The sequence below is a fragment of the Carcharodon carcharias genome, chromosome 2, assembly GCF_017639515.1.
Source record: "Carcharodon carcharias isolate sCarCar2 chromosome 2, sCarCar2.pri, whole genome shotgun sequence".
In the NCBI taxonomy this organism is placed as follows: Eukaryota; Metazoa; Chordata; class Chondrichthyes; order Lamniformes; family Lamnidae; genus Carcharodon; species Carcharodon carcharias.
In genome coordinates, this window is record NC_054468.1 from 144,674,247 (window position 1) to 144,691,645 (window position 17,399).

Consider the following 17,399-nt stretch of genomic DNA (forward strand, 5'->3'; position numbering starts at 1 on the left):
TGAAATGCTGCTTCACTTGAAAGGAGTGTTTGGGCCCTTGGACGATGAGGAGAGAGGAAGTGAAGGGGCAGGTGTTGCATCTTTTGCGTATGCCTAGGAAGGTGCAGTGGTTGGGAGTTGAGGAGTAGGGGGTGATAGAGGAGTGGACGAGGGTGTCCCAGAGAGAATGATCCCTATGGAATGCCGTCGGGGGGGGCGAAGGGAAGATGTGTTTGGTGGTGGCATCATGCTGCATTTGGCGGAAATGGTGGAGGATGATGCTTTGAATGCGGAGGCTGGTGGGGTGATAAGTGAGGACAAGGGGGACCCTATCATGTTTCTGGGAGGGAGGAGAAGGCGTGAGGGCGCGGGAGATGGGCCAGACACGGTTGAGGGCCCTGTCCAACAACCGTGGGTGGAAAGCCTCGGTTAAGGAAGAAGAAGGACATGTCAGAGGAACAGTTTTTGAAGGTAGCATCATCAGAACAGATGCGACAGAGGCGAAGGAACTGAGAGAATGGGATGGAGTCCTTACAGGAAGCGGGGTGTGAGGAGCTGTAGTCGAGGTAGCTGTGAGAGTCAGTAGGCTTGTAATGAATATTGGTGGACAGTCTATCACCAGAAATGGAGACAGAGGTCAAGGAAGGGAAGGGAAGTGTCAGAGATGGACCATGTGAAAATGATGGAGGGGTGGAAATTGGAAGCAAAATTAATAAATTTTTCCAGGTCCCGACGAGAGCATGAAGCAGCACCAAAATAATCATCGATGTACCGGAGAAAGAGTTGTGGGAGGTGGCCGGAGTAGGACTGGAACAAGGAATGTGCCACATAACCCATAAAGAGACAGGCATAGCTGGGGCCCATGCAGGTACCCATAGCCACACCTTTTATTTGGAGGAAGTGAGAGGAGTTAAAGGAGAAATTGTTCAGCGTGAGAACAAGTTCAGCCAGATGGAGGAGAGTAGTGGTGGATGGGGATTGTTCGGGCCTCTGTTCGAGGAAGAAGCTGAGAGCCCTCAGACCATCCTGGTTGGGGATGGAGGTGTAGAGGGATTGGATGTCCATAGTGAAGAGGAGGCGATTGGGGCCAAGGAACTGGAAATTGTTGATGTGACGTAAGGTGTCAGAGGAATCACGGATGTAGGTGGGAAAGGACTGGACAAGGGCAGAGAGAAGGGAGTCAAGATAACGAGAAATGAGTTCCGTGGGGCAGGAACAGGCTGACACGATCGGTCTGCCGGGACAGTCCTGTTTATGGATTTTGGGTAGGAGGTAGAAGCGGGCCGTCCGAGGTTGGGAGACTATCAGGTTGGAAGCTGTGGGAGGAAGATCTCCAGAGGAGATGAGGTCAGTGACAGTCCTGGAAACAATGGCTTGATGTTCAGTGGTGGGGTCATGGTCCAGGGAGAAGTAGGAAAAAGTGTCTGCAAGTTGACGCTCAGCCTCCGCGTGGTAGAGGTCAGTGCGCCAGACAACAATAGCACCACCCTTGTCAGCGGGTTTGATGACAATGTTAGGGTTGGACCTGAGAGAACGGAGTGCAGTAAGTTCAGAGAGAGACAGGTTAGAATGGGTGAGAGGAACAGAGAAATTGAAACGACTTATGTTGTGCCGACTGTTCTCAATGAAAAGATCAAGAGAAGGTAAGAATCCAGAGGGAGGGGTCTAGGTGGAGGGAGAATATTGGAGGTGGGTAAAAAGATCCATTGAACGGGGAGAGGACTTCCGCCCAAAGAAGTGAGCACGGAGATGAAGACGGCGAAAGAAGAGTTCAGCATCGCGCCGAGCCCAAAATTCATGGAGATGAGGGCGTAAGGGTATGAAACTAAGTCCTTTGCTGAGCAGCATTGGAGAGGGGAAGGTCATGGGGTATAGTGAATACACGGCCAGGGCTGGGATTGGAAGATGGGGTGGAGACGGAGAGACAGGCAGGGGTGGAGGGTCCTAGGTGGGTGTTGATGAGTTGTTGGAGCTTGCGTTCCTTAGCACTTGAGAGAAAGAGAAAATGTTTCTTGTTGAGGCGTTGAATGAGACGAAGAATAAAATGAAACTGGGGGCACGTGCAGCTTTGAAAAAGGGTGCGGCGGTGCAGCTGGAGGGAGAGGTCGAGTGCGCTCATATGGCAGCACATGGCACTGAGTGTGGATCTCAGAATGCGACGGGAACAGCAGTCCGAGAAACGTTTTATGTCCTGGAGATACCTGTAATCCTGGGTAGGTTTGAAACATGAGGGATGGAATTTTAGTTAAAATCCATGTGGGGTAAGTCAGAGATGGAGACAGTCACTGAGAAGGGAAATATGGCTGTGAAAGCGGGTTTTAGTAAACACCTTGTCAAACACCAGGAGAGAAATGGAAAGCAATGAAGGTGAAAAAGGTAAAAGAGAGATACGGAAATCCTGTCAGAGAGAAGTGCAATACTTCTTCAAGGTAAGCATTTCTTGAAGAGAAGTGGCAGTCAATTAAACACAGAGATAAAAACAAAAAACTGCAGATGCTGGAAATCCAAAACAAAAACAGAATTACCTGGAAAAACTCAATAGGTCTGGCAGCATCGGCGGAGAAGAACAAAATTGACATTTCGAGTCCTCGTGACCCTTCAACAGAACTAAATAAAAATAGGAGAGGGGTAAAATATAAGCTGGTTTAAGGTGGGGGGAGAAAAGTGGGGGGGGTGTGGTTGCAGGGACAAGCAAGCAGTGATAGGAGCAGATAATCAAAAGATGTCACAGACAAAAGAACAAAGGTGTTGAAGGTGGTGATATTATCTAAAAGAATGTGCTAATTAAGAATGGATGGCAGGACATGCAAAGTACAGCTCTAGTGGGGGGGTGGGGTGAAATAAGACTAAAAGGGCATAAAAGGTATAGATTTAAAAATAATGGAAATAGGTGGCAAAAGAAAAATCTATATAAATTATTGGAAAAAACAAAAGGGAGGGGGAAGAAACACAAAGGGGGTGGGGATGGAGGAGGGAGTTCAAGATCTAAAGTTATTGAATTCAATATTCAGTCCGGAAGGCTGTAACGTGCCTAGTCGGAAGATGAGGTGCTGTTCCTCCAGTTTGCATTGAGCTTCACTGGAACAATGCAGCAAGCCAAGGACAGACATTTGGGCAAGACAACAGGGTGGAGTGTTAAAATGGCAAACGACAGGGAGGTCTGGGTCTTTCTTGTGGACAGACCGCAGGTGTTCTGCAAAGCGATCGCCCAGTTTGCGTTTGGTCTCTCCAATGTAGAGGAGACCGCATTGGAAGCAACGAATGCAGTAGACTAAGTTGGGGGAAATGCAAGCGAAACACTGCTTCACTTGAAAGGAGTGTTTGGGCCCTTGGATGATGAGGAGAGAGGAAGTGAAGAGGCAGGTGTTGCATCTTTTGCATATGAATGGGCAGGTACTGTGGGTGGGGGTTGAGGAGTAGGGGATGATGGAGGAGTGGACCAGGGTGTCCCAGAGGGAATGATCCCTATGGAATGCCACTGGGGGGGTGAAGGGAAGATGTGTTTGGTTTTATCTCTGTAAAGTTCACAGTTCGATTGACAGCTCAAAGAGGTTATTAAAAGATTAGCTGTCTTTGATGTGGGGTCATGAATACAAATGTTTGCTTTATTGGAATTAAGTACTTGAGGGATTTTAACTATATAGAATGGGCTTTCATAAAAAAAGTTTTTTTTCTATATATACACACAAGTCTGTAGTTGATACTTAGAACTATTTTATTTCATCTCAGCATGGCTTCTGAGGCCTACTTGTGCTGGATATTGGACAAGTTGCATGGATCGTGCAAGGGCAAAGGGTTGGGGGCGGGGGGAGACATGGGTTGGAATGAGTTGATACCAGGTTGGCATAGGGGTGATAAGGGGTTATCATGGAGGATATGACAGGCCATTAAGGGTGGGTGGGGTCATGAGCTGGCATGGAGAGCGAGTGGGGAGGTGAGGAGTGACAGCTAGTGGGCCTAATATTGAACCAACTGGGACAAAGTCCCAGAGAACTGTGGCAGGCCTTAAGCCAGCCTCAGCACTCAGCAGCCTGTGGCCACCTTTGATCTGCGTACAGTCCTATGAATCAACTGGGGAAAGAACATACCTGCCACCTTTCTCCCCATCCCCTACTCTGGAGAATAAATTGTGCTGTTCGAGGAACCTTTGCCCTTGGTGGATCCACCAAGCCAGGCAATTTCCTGACTCCTGCTATCCACCTCCAGGTGGAAAATACAGCCACATAGTCTTATTGACTAAATTCACACTATTCTCTACAGTAACAGTACAGGAAATAGCCTAAATTGTTCCTCACTCAATGAAGAAACAGGCTTAAAGAGGAACAAAATACATTGGACTAGATGGTCATCCTCGAGGCAGGTAGTGGAAGTCAGGAAATTTTCCGTCTCAACCTGCCCACCTTGAGAAAAATGTATACTGTAATGGATGTCTGGGCCCTCAGCTAAGAATATATAATGAGGCTTGATTGAGAGCCCAGAAATCCACATTGAAACAGCTGAGCCCCAGGGAAGACATTTCTTGATTGACAGCTCTGGTTCTCTGATCTGTGTTGCCAATTGCACAATGTTTATTTTCACAAGTTTAGGAGGTTTTGAGTGCTTGGAGTTTCAGCTAATGAAACTTTAAATGGTCTGGGTGATACTACAGGGCAATAAAAGTGTCAAAGGTCTTTCTTTAAAAAAGTGAAAGTTATGAACAACATTTTAAAAATTTTAAAATACACATCCTATAGGGTTCATTGGTTCTATAAATGTACACCAGTGGGTCAACAAGCATGGAACTGCCACAGCTTGGCATAAGGGGCCAAAGGGGTTGACCGGGGAGCTTACCTGGATTGGAAGCATAAGGTGCCATGGGGGTTGTTTGGGGGCATACCTTGGTATGAGGGTGGCTCATAAGGAGGACCTTTTTAAAAACTTATCTTCAAAAAAAAAAGGTCCCCTCACACAGACTATGATCCACAATACCTTGGAGATGTTGTGAACTGCAATTCTTTGAAAACAAGGCCGACTCCATGAAAATTGGGGAGGGCTAGGACATGCCTATCCCCACAATGGAGCCGACTAGGTCAGGAATGTAGTGTGCGGGCTTCTGACACGAACCACCCGCATTCTTAAAAGGCACTCCTGAAAATCTGGAACCCTTGAAATGGGGTCAGGAATCCTGGAATAGTCATCCTGACTTGGTGAAAATCAAGCCCATTATAGCACTGGAGCCAAAAATCCAAACCATTTTACAGACATCTTTGTTAGTAATCCTCATTTATAAATTTACCATAAGCATGGCACAGCTCCACTGTTTGAATTAATGAGACCTTTTAGTTTCAAAGTGCCCCGATTGCCAAGGCCTTGCTATGTGGAAAAAATTTGAAGTTGTGCCCTCTTTGCTCTTTTCTTTCCGCCTTTCTAATCATATAAACATGAACATGCATGCACAGCTCAGGTTGCCTTCTGCCGCCCTGCCAGGGCCAGAAATAGAGGCAGCGGAAGTTAAACTAGGACCATTGGGTGACGTACAGTTTCCCTGTCTCCATCCCATCCTCTGGCCATTTCCCCAGAGGCAGGATCAGATATGGGGTAGTGATTTGTTGGCAGGTCTACCTGCTTGCATGTGGTGGGTAGCTGATTAAAGTAATTAATGACCTATTGATGCCAGTTAACAGAGGCCGATTTGAATTTTCCAGTTGGCCTCCAGATTCTCAGAGACAGCGAGTAGTCGTCCAGCTGCCTGAAGGCAGATCAGGGTGCCTTCTAGCAGGCTTAAAGGTCCTCCCAGCCTGCTCTGTAGAGGGGTTCCCCCTCGGTCCCTCCACCCATCCCTAAACTACAGTGGTGACCTGGCTGCAAAAGAGTAGGAGAGGCACGCCTCCATTTTGAAGCAGCCTCTCCCTCACTTACCTTCCTTTCCATCCTGATGCTGCATTCAAGCTGGAAGGCCTCTAACTGGAAGTTGGAGGGCCAGACCCTACCTGTGGCCTTAATTGGACAGCAAGCCAACCCTCTGGCCATTAGTGGCTGCACCAGGGAAGGTCACACTGAGTGACTGTTTCCTTAAGAGTGCAAGCCTCGGACCCCAAAAAGAGCCTGATGGCGGGGTTCAGAAGTCCATAGGGAAATTCTGTCCTTTATTGATGTTTCCTTTATTGGTGTTTAATGAGAACTGTTGACGTAGAAACAAATATTAACATTTTCTCTCATGCAAGGAAATTTCAGCTATATGTTCAAAACTTTATTAAAAAGGGCAGAATCCTCCATTCTCAGGTGTCTCACTTGCTGCCTGAAAAAGCAGCAAGACACCCATGCTGGCCCCGAGGAGGAAGACCCACTATATCTTCTACCTATCCGGCAGTTAGGTGGACTGCATTGGGCCTTCCTCCAGACTGAGGACCCCAGAAGGAAACCACCCACCCACCAAGAGCTGCTGTCCAATCAGAGGCTTGTAGCTCTTACTCTTGGCAGCACCATGGAGGAGGCTATGTCTGTTCCTGGAACGCCGCCCCCCCGGAGCAGCCCAGGAAAAAGGTAAGGGCTGTTGAGGTGGGTTGGTGTCTCTCAGGATGGGGGTCATGGGAAGAGGCAGACCATGGGGGTCAGCAGAACGGGGTGCAGTCAGCAGCCAGACCCCTGCCCTTGATCTTGCACAATTACTGCAGATCGAGGGATGCACCCCCTGCACACCCGATAAGCTGACATGCAGCCTCCACAGTTCTACCAGGTGTGCAGGCCACATGTTGGCAGGCCCGCTTGGAGCTGGGATGGTTGCAGCGGAGGTGGGAAGAGGCCCTAAGCGGTGGTTAACTGACCACTCAAGGGACTCAAGTGGAGGCGGAACAGGAAGGTCGACCATGGGCCTTCCCACCCAGAACTTATTACCAGCAGAGGCGTAAAAGCATCGGATCTGATGCAAGCTCACCAAATTCAGGCCAGCTTGCCTCCTTTCTCATCTCTTGCAGGGGCAGTAAATTCCAGCCAAATTCTCTGCAGTCCTATCTCAATTGCTAATACATGTGGGCTTCAATTTAACATAATCACTTTCATACACCAGGTGATAAGAAGGCATGCACACCTATAGAAGGACTAATGTTTCTGTGACTTCAACTGCCGACCCTCTCCCACCATTCAACATATAGCACAGAAGCCAAAGAGCCTGTCGCTGATTCCAACATTAGGAGAGGGTAAGTTTTCAGCAGGGGCTTTACAGTTTCTCTTTCCATAAATCAGATGCTATTTAAAATAAAACAACCACCATATTATAAAATCAACGGGCACCAGTTTGAAAATAGCTGTCTCTGCTGGTGATCAGGTGGCAACTCAAATACCCAAGTTGCAGCCTTCAATTGTACACTGGCAGATTAAAGTTGGATCACACTTTTAGTGTTAGCATGGCTTAGATTTTAGGCAACAGCAAAGCTATGAGAGCAGTATAGGCACATAACCAACTTCAGCTCATTGTATCAGAACAAAGTCAGGATCATGGGGCATGTTTTGTCTGGTCCATTCCTGAAATTACACAAATTGTGTGAGACCATTGTGCAGTTGAATCACAATTATAGGATAGTCCATCCATCCCTTAAAACTTCTTAAATAATATTACCAGGAACAGTATAACTTGCTTCAGTTGGGAGGTACATTTTTTAGGCCCCATTGGGGGCAGGCATGCAGCAGCACCCTGGCTCCATCCTGTCCCTGGGCTATTTTCCTGGAGATAAGATGGGGGGGGCGGGGCAGGTGGGGGGAGAGTCTACAGGCCTACCCACCCGCAAGCGATGAGCACCCAATTCACCTTGTTAAAGACCTATTGTTAGAGGCTGACTGGAATTTTCCAGTCAGTCTCCAGTCCCAGGAGGCACAGACAACAATGTAGCTACCTGAAGATAGTCTCTCAAAGCAGACTGGGGACCAATGCTCTAGACAACATAAGAGGCTCTCTTTTCCGCTAGGCTTCAGGCTGCCCCATGGAAATACTCCCCTCTACAATGGTGACCCAGCTGCTGAGGCCATTATTTAATTTAGAGAGGGGACATCTCTACGTTGGGGCCCTCTGAAAGGGCCAAGTTCTGTTTCTACCAAGCTGGAGGGCCAATAGGAAGCCCTCCAGCTTCGAGAGCCACTAATTGGCCAATTCAGAGGAGATCACAAATGAATGACTGTTTCCCCACACATATTTGAGCCTGATAGTAGGGTCCTGAGGCCTGCGGAGGAATCCTGCACTTAGAGTCAGCAACTGATACCACCATCTTAATGATTAACTGTAAAGGGGATTCCATGGACCATAATCACTTACAACTAAAAGAAAAGCTTTCTTGAACACACAATGGATACCTTAAATTGAAAAGCATAGCCACATAGCATGAGTATCAGCAAGAATGGCACACAGCTCTGCTGGTTCTGCTTTTGCACAAATAGTTCAGCAAACCTGGTCCTATCTTTCAGAGTTATGAGGGTCCCAGTGAATTGGCACACAAATAGAGCCCACCATATTTGTGCAACATCCCCCACAGTTTACTTTAGCTGATAGCACAGCTCCAACAGAGAAAAACAAAAAACTGCGGATGCTAGAAATCCAAAACAAAAACAGAATGACCTGGAAAAACTCAGCAGGTCTGGCAGCACCGGTGGAGAAGAAAAGAGTTGACGTTTCGAGTCCTCATGATCCTTCAACAGAACAGAGGCCAGTTGGGGAAAAGACGACGTACAATATTCAAGACTAAAAGGCAGGTTTATTTGGGGGGGGCGGTGGTGGAGGGATGGTGCAGGTGGGTGGGCAGTGTTGTTGTGGTGACAATCCAACTCAGTGCACTTTGTGATAAGTGGCAACCCTCTAGCAGTCGGTAAGGCCAATTGAAATGCTAGTCTCTGGAGGTTGGGTAAACTGTTGTTGGTGGCAAGAGCTCAAGGAGTCAGATATTGACAGCACTCTTTCAAATGTAAAAAAAAGTTACACTCAGAACTATCCAATACAAACTAGCAGCGTATTTAAATAAAAAACCAAGTACATTTTACTCAGACATATACACACTTACAGCTGTTTTTATCTGAACAAGCGCAAACCAGAAAGTAAAAAGTCAGAACTGGTCAATTTCACCTTAGTGGGCACCATGCAGCAAAACTGGCACAGGCTGCAACCTTATATTAATTATTAATATTTAAGAATTACCTCATGCTAAGAAACCTACTGCTTACAATATGCGCACACAAACTACCACCCAAATACAAAGAGTACAACCTTAAAAGATAATTGCTTGATCAATACACATTAGAATAACTTGAAATCTTCAGTTACAAATCTCCCAACCTTGAAGCATTTTTCCTGCATTAATTGTCAACAGAAGTGCCTCCTCCCAGCACCCCCCACCCCCCATTTTAAAGAAAACTTTTATCAGTTGTGTATATGTGAGAGAGGTAGGAATTCTAACAGCACAGCAAACTAAATAAGAAAACCTTTAAGAAAAAGCAAAAACACGACAGCACAATGTGAAAGCAGGAATATTGGGAACTGCATCTGAAAGAAATTAAAGAACAAAGGAGATTTCAATTAAATAAAGGAGATTTCAATTAAACAAAGGAGATTTCAATTAAACAAGTGTACTCTCCTCTGATCCTCAGGGTGAAGCTTGAGTAAGCAGAGTTGTGAAAGGAAAGGAAGCATCCAGAGATCCCACATAAAAATCAAACAGGCAAGTCAGTTGAGGACATTTACTAGACTCCCTACAAACACAGCAAATGAACATTCATCCCAGAACAGAAAACTTTGTTCAACTGGTAATATATTCTGTAATAGCTACTGAACTCCCTAGCACTTAATTCAGTTGCTAGGTTAGTTTATCTGCTTACATCCCCAGCAGACAGAAAAGGTACACTGTGCATAGGAGCTTAAATCCAAAACAAGGGAGAGAGGAAAAAATGAGAGCTCTTTTCTTACCTTGGAGGTAGGATACAGTTAACTCCAAGCCTGAGCAACTTTCACTACATTAAACTGTGCTCACAGACCAAGCAAGCACTGGTCCCTACCCCACTGGGAATTAACCATAACATTCCAGCCATGTCATTATGAAAGGTGAATTTTACAGTATGTAGAAGTCCTGGACCAAGAACTAATGATGTCATCCCTTCCTTATATGGGGCAGCATTGTACAAATTTACTTTGGTCAATACGAAGGCGGAGTTTTAGCTCTGAGTGCAAGCAGTTTGAACTAACAGAAGAATCCGGCTGAAACAAAACTTAAATCCCAAGCTAGGCTACATTTGTAATAGTGAACAGGGAGCTTTTTGAGGGGTGGGGTGGGGGGGGGGGGGTGGTGTGGTAAAAAGGGCTTGTTCACTGAACTTTGCCTGTCTTTAACTTCATTCATTTGCTGTCAATAAAAGTCAAGCTCTGTGTAACCCTATTTAGTACTTTTTAAAAAGGCAGGATGAGTTTTAGTTGTTTGCATCAGAAAACTGCATGGCTTATATGCTTCCAGCCCCAATAGACAAAAGGTGGATGCTTGATTTAGTTTAATTGTGTGCTAATGGGGTGCACATTTCTCTTGCTTGCAATTGTTGTGTAATCTTTGATACTCAAACTGCCTATCATTAAATCCTTACTATATCTCAATATTATTTGTGTAGAAGCTCAGTCTCTACCAGACTAGTTTTATTCAGATTTTGACTAGAATTGGAGAATCTGTGGTGCCTCAAACACAGTTTAATTTTTGAATATTTTAAAATGGCCAAAATGTACACATAAAGTGTTTTCCAACCAAATACCTTTGAAGTATAACCACTGACACTTTGTAGGCAAACATGGTAGCCAATTTGTACACAGCAATATCCTTCAACAGTAAATTAAGTGAGTGACCAATTAATTTATTTGGCAGTATTGGTTGAGGGAGGAATGCCAGCAAAGATATTTGGAGAACATTATACAGAGTTATACAGCACAGAAACAAGCCCTTTGGCCCACAGTATCCATGCTAGCCATCAAGCACTTCTCTCCCCCCACCCAACCCCACCCCACCTTAAACCAGCTTAAATTTCACCCCTCTCCTTGGATTCACCCAGTTCTGCTGAAGGGTCATGAGGACTTGAAACGTCAACTCTTTTCTTCTCCGCTGATGCTAACAGACCTGCTGAGTTTTTCCAGGTAATTCTGTTTTTGTTTTGGATTTCCAGCATCCACAGTTTTTTGTTTTTAAGCACCTATCTATTCTAATCCCATTTTCCAGCACTTGGCTCATAGCTTTGTATGTTATGGTGTTTCAAGTGCTCAACTAGATACTTCTTAAATGTTGTGAGGGTTCCTGCCTCTGCCACCCCCTCAGGGTGTTCCAGATTTCAACCATTTTCTGGGTGAAAAAACTTTTCCTCAAATCCCCTCTAAACCTCCTATTGACTACCTTAAATGGTTATTGACACCTCCGCTAAGAGGAAAAGTTTCTTCCTATCTACCCTATCCATGTCTCTCATAATCCTGTATACCTCTATCAGGTCTGACCTCAGCCTTCTCTGCTCCAAGGTAAACAACTTCAGCCTATCCAGTCTCTCCTCATAGATGAAATGCTCCAGCCCAGGCAACATCCTGATGAATCTCCTTTGCACCCTTTGCAGTGCAATCACATCCTTCCTATAGGGTGGTGACCAGAACTGCACACAGCACTCCAGCTGTGACCCAACCAACATTCCACACAGCTCCAACATAACCTCCTTGTCTAATACTCTATGCCTTGGCCAATAAAGGCAAGTATCCCATTTGCCTTCTTAACCACCTTATCTACTTGTGCTACTGCCTTCAGGAATCTATGGACATGTACACCAAGGTGGGCTGGATTTTTGAGGAGCCATAAGGATTCTGGAACCATTTAAAAATGGTGGGTGGGACCGGCTTCTGGATTCCCAGCCTCATTCTCAGTGCCCTACGTTTTGGTGGTGCAGGTAACAAGCTTGCACCATGCACTCTCGACCTGGCCGAGAGTGCCGGGGGCTGGTGTCTCTTAGCTCCCTGAAATTCTTGTGGGATCAGGCCAGCTTCTCCATGACTTGCGGTTCCCGGCCCCTCAGAGGAGTCATGAACCATACTTTGGATTTGGGAATCTTTTGAAAGGTAAGGTCAAAAGGTTTTACCCATGCTCCTCCATGCCAACACATGCCCCTAACTCACTCCCAAGCTGGCTGAGAGCCCAAACCCCCATAAAGGGGTTAACTACATTGACGCGGATGCAAAGAAGTGAAAACTTTACTTGATTGACAGCTTTAAGATGTTATAATAAGCTATTTTTCTGTATCTGTTTTGTCAATCCCTGTGATGGACTGGTGTCCTGTCCTGGGTGCAACCTGCCTAGCACCCATTGCCTGTTGGAATAGACTCCAATTCCCTGCGACCCTGAATTTGATAAAGCAGTTCTTGAAAAGTGAATAAAGTGAGGGTTTTGTCAATGTCTCAGGGTTCATTTGCACAAGATGAGAGATAGCTTCTGATATTCATACTTTAAAGATGTGGTTGATTGAGGCTTTTATAGGGCTATAGCAACATTAGTTTTTTTAAGAAGATTATGAATGGTGTTTTTAAGCAGCTTCACACATGCAATTGTTACTAAAGGGTTCACTGGTTCTAGATTGTATACAGGGTGAATGACCATGTAAGAGTTAGCAGGAGGGTATGAGGGGCCAAAAACACTCAAGAAGCTCAATACCATCCAGGACAAAGCAGCCCACTCAGGTGGCACTTGAACCACCACCTTAAACATTCACCTGTGCACCCTCCCCCCTCCTAAACCCCACCACTGGTGTACTGTGGCTGCAGTGTGTGGTATCTACAAGATGCAATGCAAAAACTCACTAAAGCTTCTTCAACAACACCTCTGAAATCTGTGGCTTCTACCACCTGGAAGTGCAAGGACACATTGGAAGACCACCACCTCCAAGTTCCCCTCCAAGCCACATACCATCCTTGCTTGGAAATATATCACCATTTCTTCAATGTTGTTTGGTCAAAAGCCTGGAATTCCCTCCCTAATAGCTCTGTGGGTGTACCAACACCATATGGACAACAGCCAGTTCAAGAGGGTGGCTCACCACAACCTTCTCAAGGGTAATTTGAATGCAATAAATTCTGGCCTTCCCGATGATGCCCACATTCCGTGAATGAATATTAAGAAAGCTGCAGGAGTCATTTGGATCAGACATTAAACTGTGGTCCTGTCTGCCCCCTCAGGTGAACCTAAATGACCCCGGGGCCCCAGAGTTATCCCCATTGTCCTGGCCAATATTTATTTCTTAATCAACATCACAGAATCAGATCATCTGGTCATTATCAGATTACTCTTTCTGAGAACTTGCGGAGTGCAAATTGGCTACTAAATTCCCTACATTACAACAGTGACTATCCTTCAAAAAGTGCTTCATTGATTGTAAAACGTGTTGAGAAATCCCATGGTTGTTAAAGGTGCTCTATAAATGCAAGTTTAATTTCTTCCTTTCCTTCACTTTCCCTTTTTCTTTTACCTTCCTTCTCTCCATCTCTCCCTTTCTGTCTCTCTCTTTCTTTCTATCTTTCTTTCTCTTTCTTCCTTCCTCTCTCTTTCTTTCTCCCTCTCTCTCTTTCTTTCTCCCTCTCTCTCTTTCATTCTTTTTCTTTTTCTCCCTTTCTTTCTTTCTCTCTCTCTTTCCTTCTCTCTTCCACTCTCTCTCTCTCTATCTCTCTCACTCTCTTTCTTTCTTGCTCTCTTTCTCTTTTTCTCTCTCTTTCTATCTTTCTCAGAGACTGGACTGGCATCAGGAAAGTTAACTCCAGTTCTTTTTTGGTGGTATGAAGAGCTTGGGCCATTTGGGATCGGAACTGTTAAAAAACATACCTCCTTCCATGCAGTAATTAATCTGAAAGGAAACTAAATATTTCCTTCCTAGAGAATAAGGGGCATCAATTAAAAAAAAGAATCTGATGTTGGCAGATATTTTTAAGTGTAAGTTTTCATGAGGAAAGTGTTAGCTGAATATTGAAGAAGGTGCTGTACTGTCAAAAAACAAGACTCTGAACAAACTGACATCAGTGTTATTTATTTACAGAGCATTACCTCATACACTAATAAATCATCTCAGCCTTGGAAAAAGAGACAATCATTTTGTTTTTAAACACCTGAAAAATGAGGTAATGGTGTCAGACTGAGTATGATTAATCTGTTGCACAAAAATATACTTTATGTGACAGAAGCACAAACTATCACTCCCTTATTGCTAAATGGTCCAATTTTTTTTGTTTAGTCGTTATGATAGTCTATTTAAGTGACTCAGTTACAAAGTTTAAGAAAAAGGTTTAGGAAGTATTTCTGAAAAAAACTAACAATTGAAAGCTGCTTAATTATCAGTCATTACTGGTGTGATTTTGTAATGGTTCAGCTGTGAGTAAAAATTATGTTTGCAATAGACTTTACCCTTTCATAGCCAACCTTTGATCCTCTAAAAACATAGCAAAGGTTCCCCTTATGGTTCTATGATTAAGGCAGTAAAGTAGCTGAGAAAGGCTTGATTTCTCCTTTTGTGCTGTTTTCTGGTGGTTGTCGAGGATTTACAATTGTACTCAGTGCTTCTGGATTAGGAAAGTGAAAATCAACCAGAGTCCCTGATCATTATCCAGCAATTGTTGCTGGAAATATGTGTTAAAACAAGTTCATATTCCCTCTAAAGCCAAACAGCCTGCAATTTCACTGTGCAGAAAGACTACTTAGAATCAAAGAATGATTTAAAAAGAGGTCATTTGTGTCTATACCAGCTCTTTGGTAGAGCTATCTAATTAATTCCAAACTGTTGTTTCCCCATAATCCTGTATTTTTTTCCTTTAATTATTTATCCAGTTCTGTTTTAAATGTTGCTATTGAATCTGCAGACACCATGTTGTTTCGTAAGAGTAGTGACAACAGATCTAGTGCATTTATTGAATGCTTCTTAGCCACACATTGCACTGTGTAGAGAGGATGCCCTTCAGAAAGCTTCCCTTTCCTGCTCATTGGCTAATGGCTGCCTTCATCTTTTTGGGCCTCACATTTTTGGGAACCCCTGCTCACCTGTGATTCTGAAGAAGCTTTGCACTAGGTCACTCTGCTGAGCTCATGGTTTGGGAAATTCTCACCCTCAGTGCATTCTCAGAATCTTTATTCAACCATTGTGGTAAAATGTTGAGTAGATATCTAGAATGCACTCATGTGAAAAGGAAATAATACTGAACCAATTAACTCCTTCAAAAGGAATTTGATTAACAACTGGTTAAATATTTGAATGAAGGTTATAACAATAAGCATAGATCACAAAGATTGGTGCTGATGAGGAAGGTCATGTGACACAACTAGCTCATCCTGATATCATAAATATTGCCTTCCAATCACATTCCCAGTTGCCTTTCAAATGTTTTTAGTGTTTTCACTTCAACTGCCCTATATAGACGACTATTCAAATTATGAACCACTCTTGATATGAAGAAATGCTTGCCAACACAATTATTCTTTATATGTGAGCATCACCTGAAGTCCAATCTTAACCTCCTCAAATTTCATAGGCCGGATTTGCACGATAGACTCGTGAATTGCATCTCGTTCCCAAGTTCTAAATGAACTCACATGCATATGTTATTTTCCCTCAAGTAGTGGGAGTCGGGGGCCACATGCCTCCCATTGTAAGTCCAAAATAGGAACAGAGATAGGCCAAAGCCAGCAGGTTAGAAGGCCCACCTCCATTCACTGGAACGTTGGCACCATTCTGTGGATGACTGTTACGCCTCCTAGTCCTCACCCCTCCAATCCTCCCATGTCCCCTCCATACCAACTCATATCTCCCATGCACCCTCCACACTCACTCATATCTCCCATGTTCCCCCCATGCCGTGCCATCCATATATCCTTCATACCTGCTCACCCAGTATCCACTATAGACAAAACTTTTAAGCCCTAAAATAACACTGGGGAGTCTTATCATGAACTAAATAATCATCCATTCAAATGCCGCTTGAAAAATAAAGCTCTTCTGGAGTTCATAGAATTGTTACTCAAACACATAGCCATTAAAACTCCACTTGAAAAAACTCACTTAAGTTAAATGTTCATAAATCTGTGAAATTAAACCATCAGCCATTCAAAAACCTCTTCAAATCAATTTATTCACTGCTCATGAACCTGTCAATTTAACAAAACTTAGTCTTCTTGACAGCTGTGTAAACAACTCCTGCTGGGTTAAATCCATTAGTCAGGTTTGGAACCCAGCCAAGTAGACATAATGAGATTCTATTACACAACTGTATAAAAAAAACTCTCCAGATCTCAATACAATGGTACCTTTGGAGTTGGCTAGCCATCTGTTCAATTTTTTCAAAGGCTCAGCAGATGGGCTTTCAAACAAAGAAGCGAGGCATCTTTCATTTTTCCACCAAAGAATCAATAGGTGTCTGGACCTTAAATCAATGTACAAGTCAAAGCACTGGGTCCAAATGACACTTCATATGTGATTCTCAATACTATTGAATATAGAAGAATACTTTATCCACTGTCAAAAGTACTCTAATGCATCTGAACACTTACGCGATGCTGGTCAATTTAATGGCCATTTAGTTTTTAAGGACAGAGGCCTATGATTAATCAATGCATCAAAAACCTACTTAACGTATCATACAGCATCTATTATAACATTTGAAGTTGGCAAAATCTTTTAAACCTACTTGTCAGAATGCTCATGACTCCTGTAAGGGCTTTCCTTGAAGTTCACGAAATGACTGACCTGACTTGCTTCACACAGGCTTCAGGAACCCACCCACATTGCTGAAGATCTCAAACTCAGGAAAATTGAAAATTGAGGCAGGCATTTCAAAGTTGAACCTGACATCACTTTGAGTGCACGTCAGGTTGTGACCTGCCATGTTTCCCATGCCAGTCAAAATGATGGCCAGTAGGAATCAACTGGGAAATTTAAAGTTATGGTCCAACCTGCATCAGTTTTTAGCAGCCTGAGCCAGCGTTGAGATGGAAAAATCTGGCTCCATATCTTCATACTTCCCGGCAAGGTTCAATGGATTGTGATCAGGAGAAGGAATATTAGGTGATATTTACCCTTTCCTGAACTGGGGCATGGGCTGAGGCAATATTTAAAATGTTTAATCTTTTATTTATTAATTTACCGGATATGGGTGTCGCTGGCTAGGCCAGCATTTATTTTCCATCCCTAATTGCCCTTGGGGCGGTAGTAGTGAGCAGCCTTCTTGAACCACTGCAGTCCCTGTGGTGTAGGTACACCCACAGTGCTGTTAGGGAGGGAGTTCCAGGGTTTTGACCCAGTGACAGTGAAGGAACAGCAATATATTTCCAAGTCACAACATCAGTGGCTTGGAGGGAAACTTCCAGTGGTGGTGTTCCCATGTGTCTGCTGCCTTTGTCCTTTTAGATGGTAGCGGTCGTGGGTTTGGA

At 44.3% G+C, this 17,399-nt stretch overlaps 1 protein-coding gene across 4 annotated transcripts in view; it reads right to left on the reverse strand.

Annotated features, from left to right (window-relative positions):
- LOC121271778 (filamin-A-interacting protein 1-like) overlaps positions 1-17,399 on the reverse strand; it is a 327,233-nt gene that overhangs the window by 88,048 nt on the left and 221,786 nt on the right. Inside the window, exon 1 of one of the 4 annotated variants that reach the window (XM_041178072.1) lies at positions 9,902-10,064. The exons of the other annotated variants lie outside the window; for them this stretch is intronic. The gene's annotated coding sequence lies outside the window, so the exon portion shown is untranslated. Of the gene's footprint in view, positions 1-9,901; positions 10,065-17,399 lie in introns of those variants that run through there. 4 annotated transcript variants of the gene reach the window in all.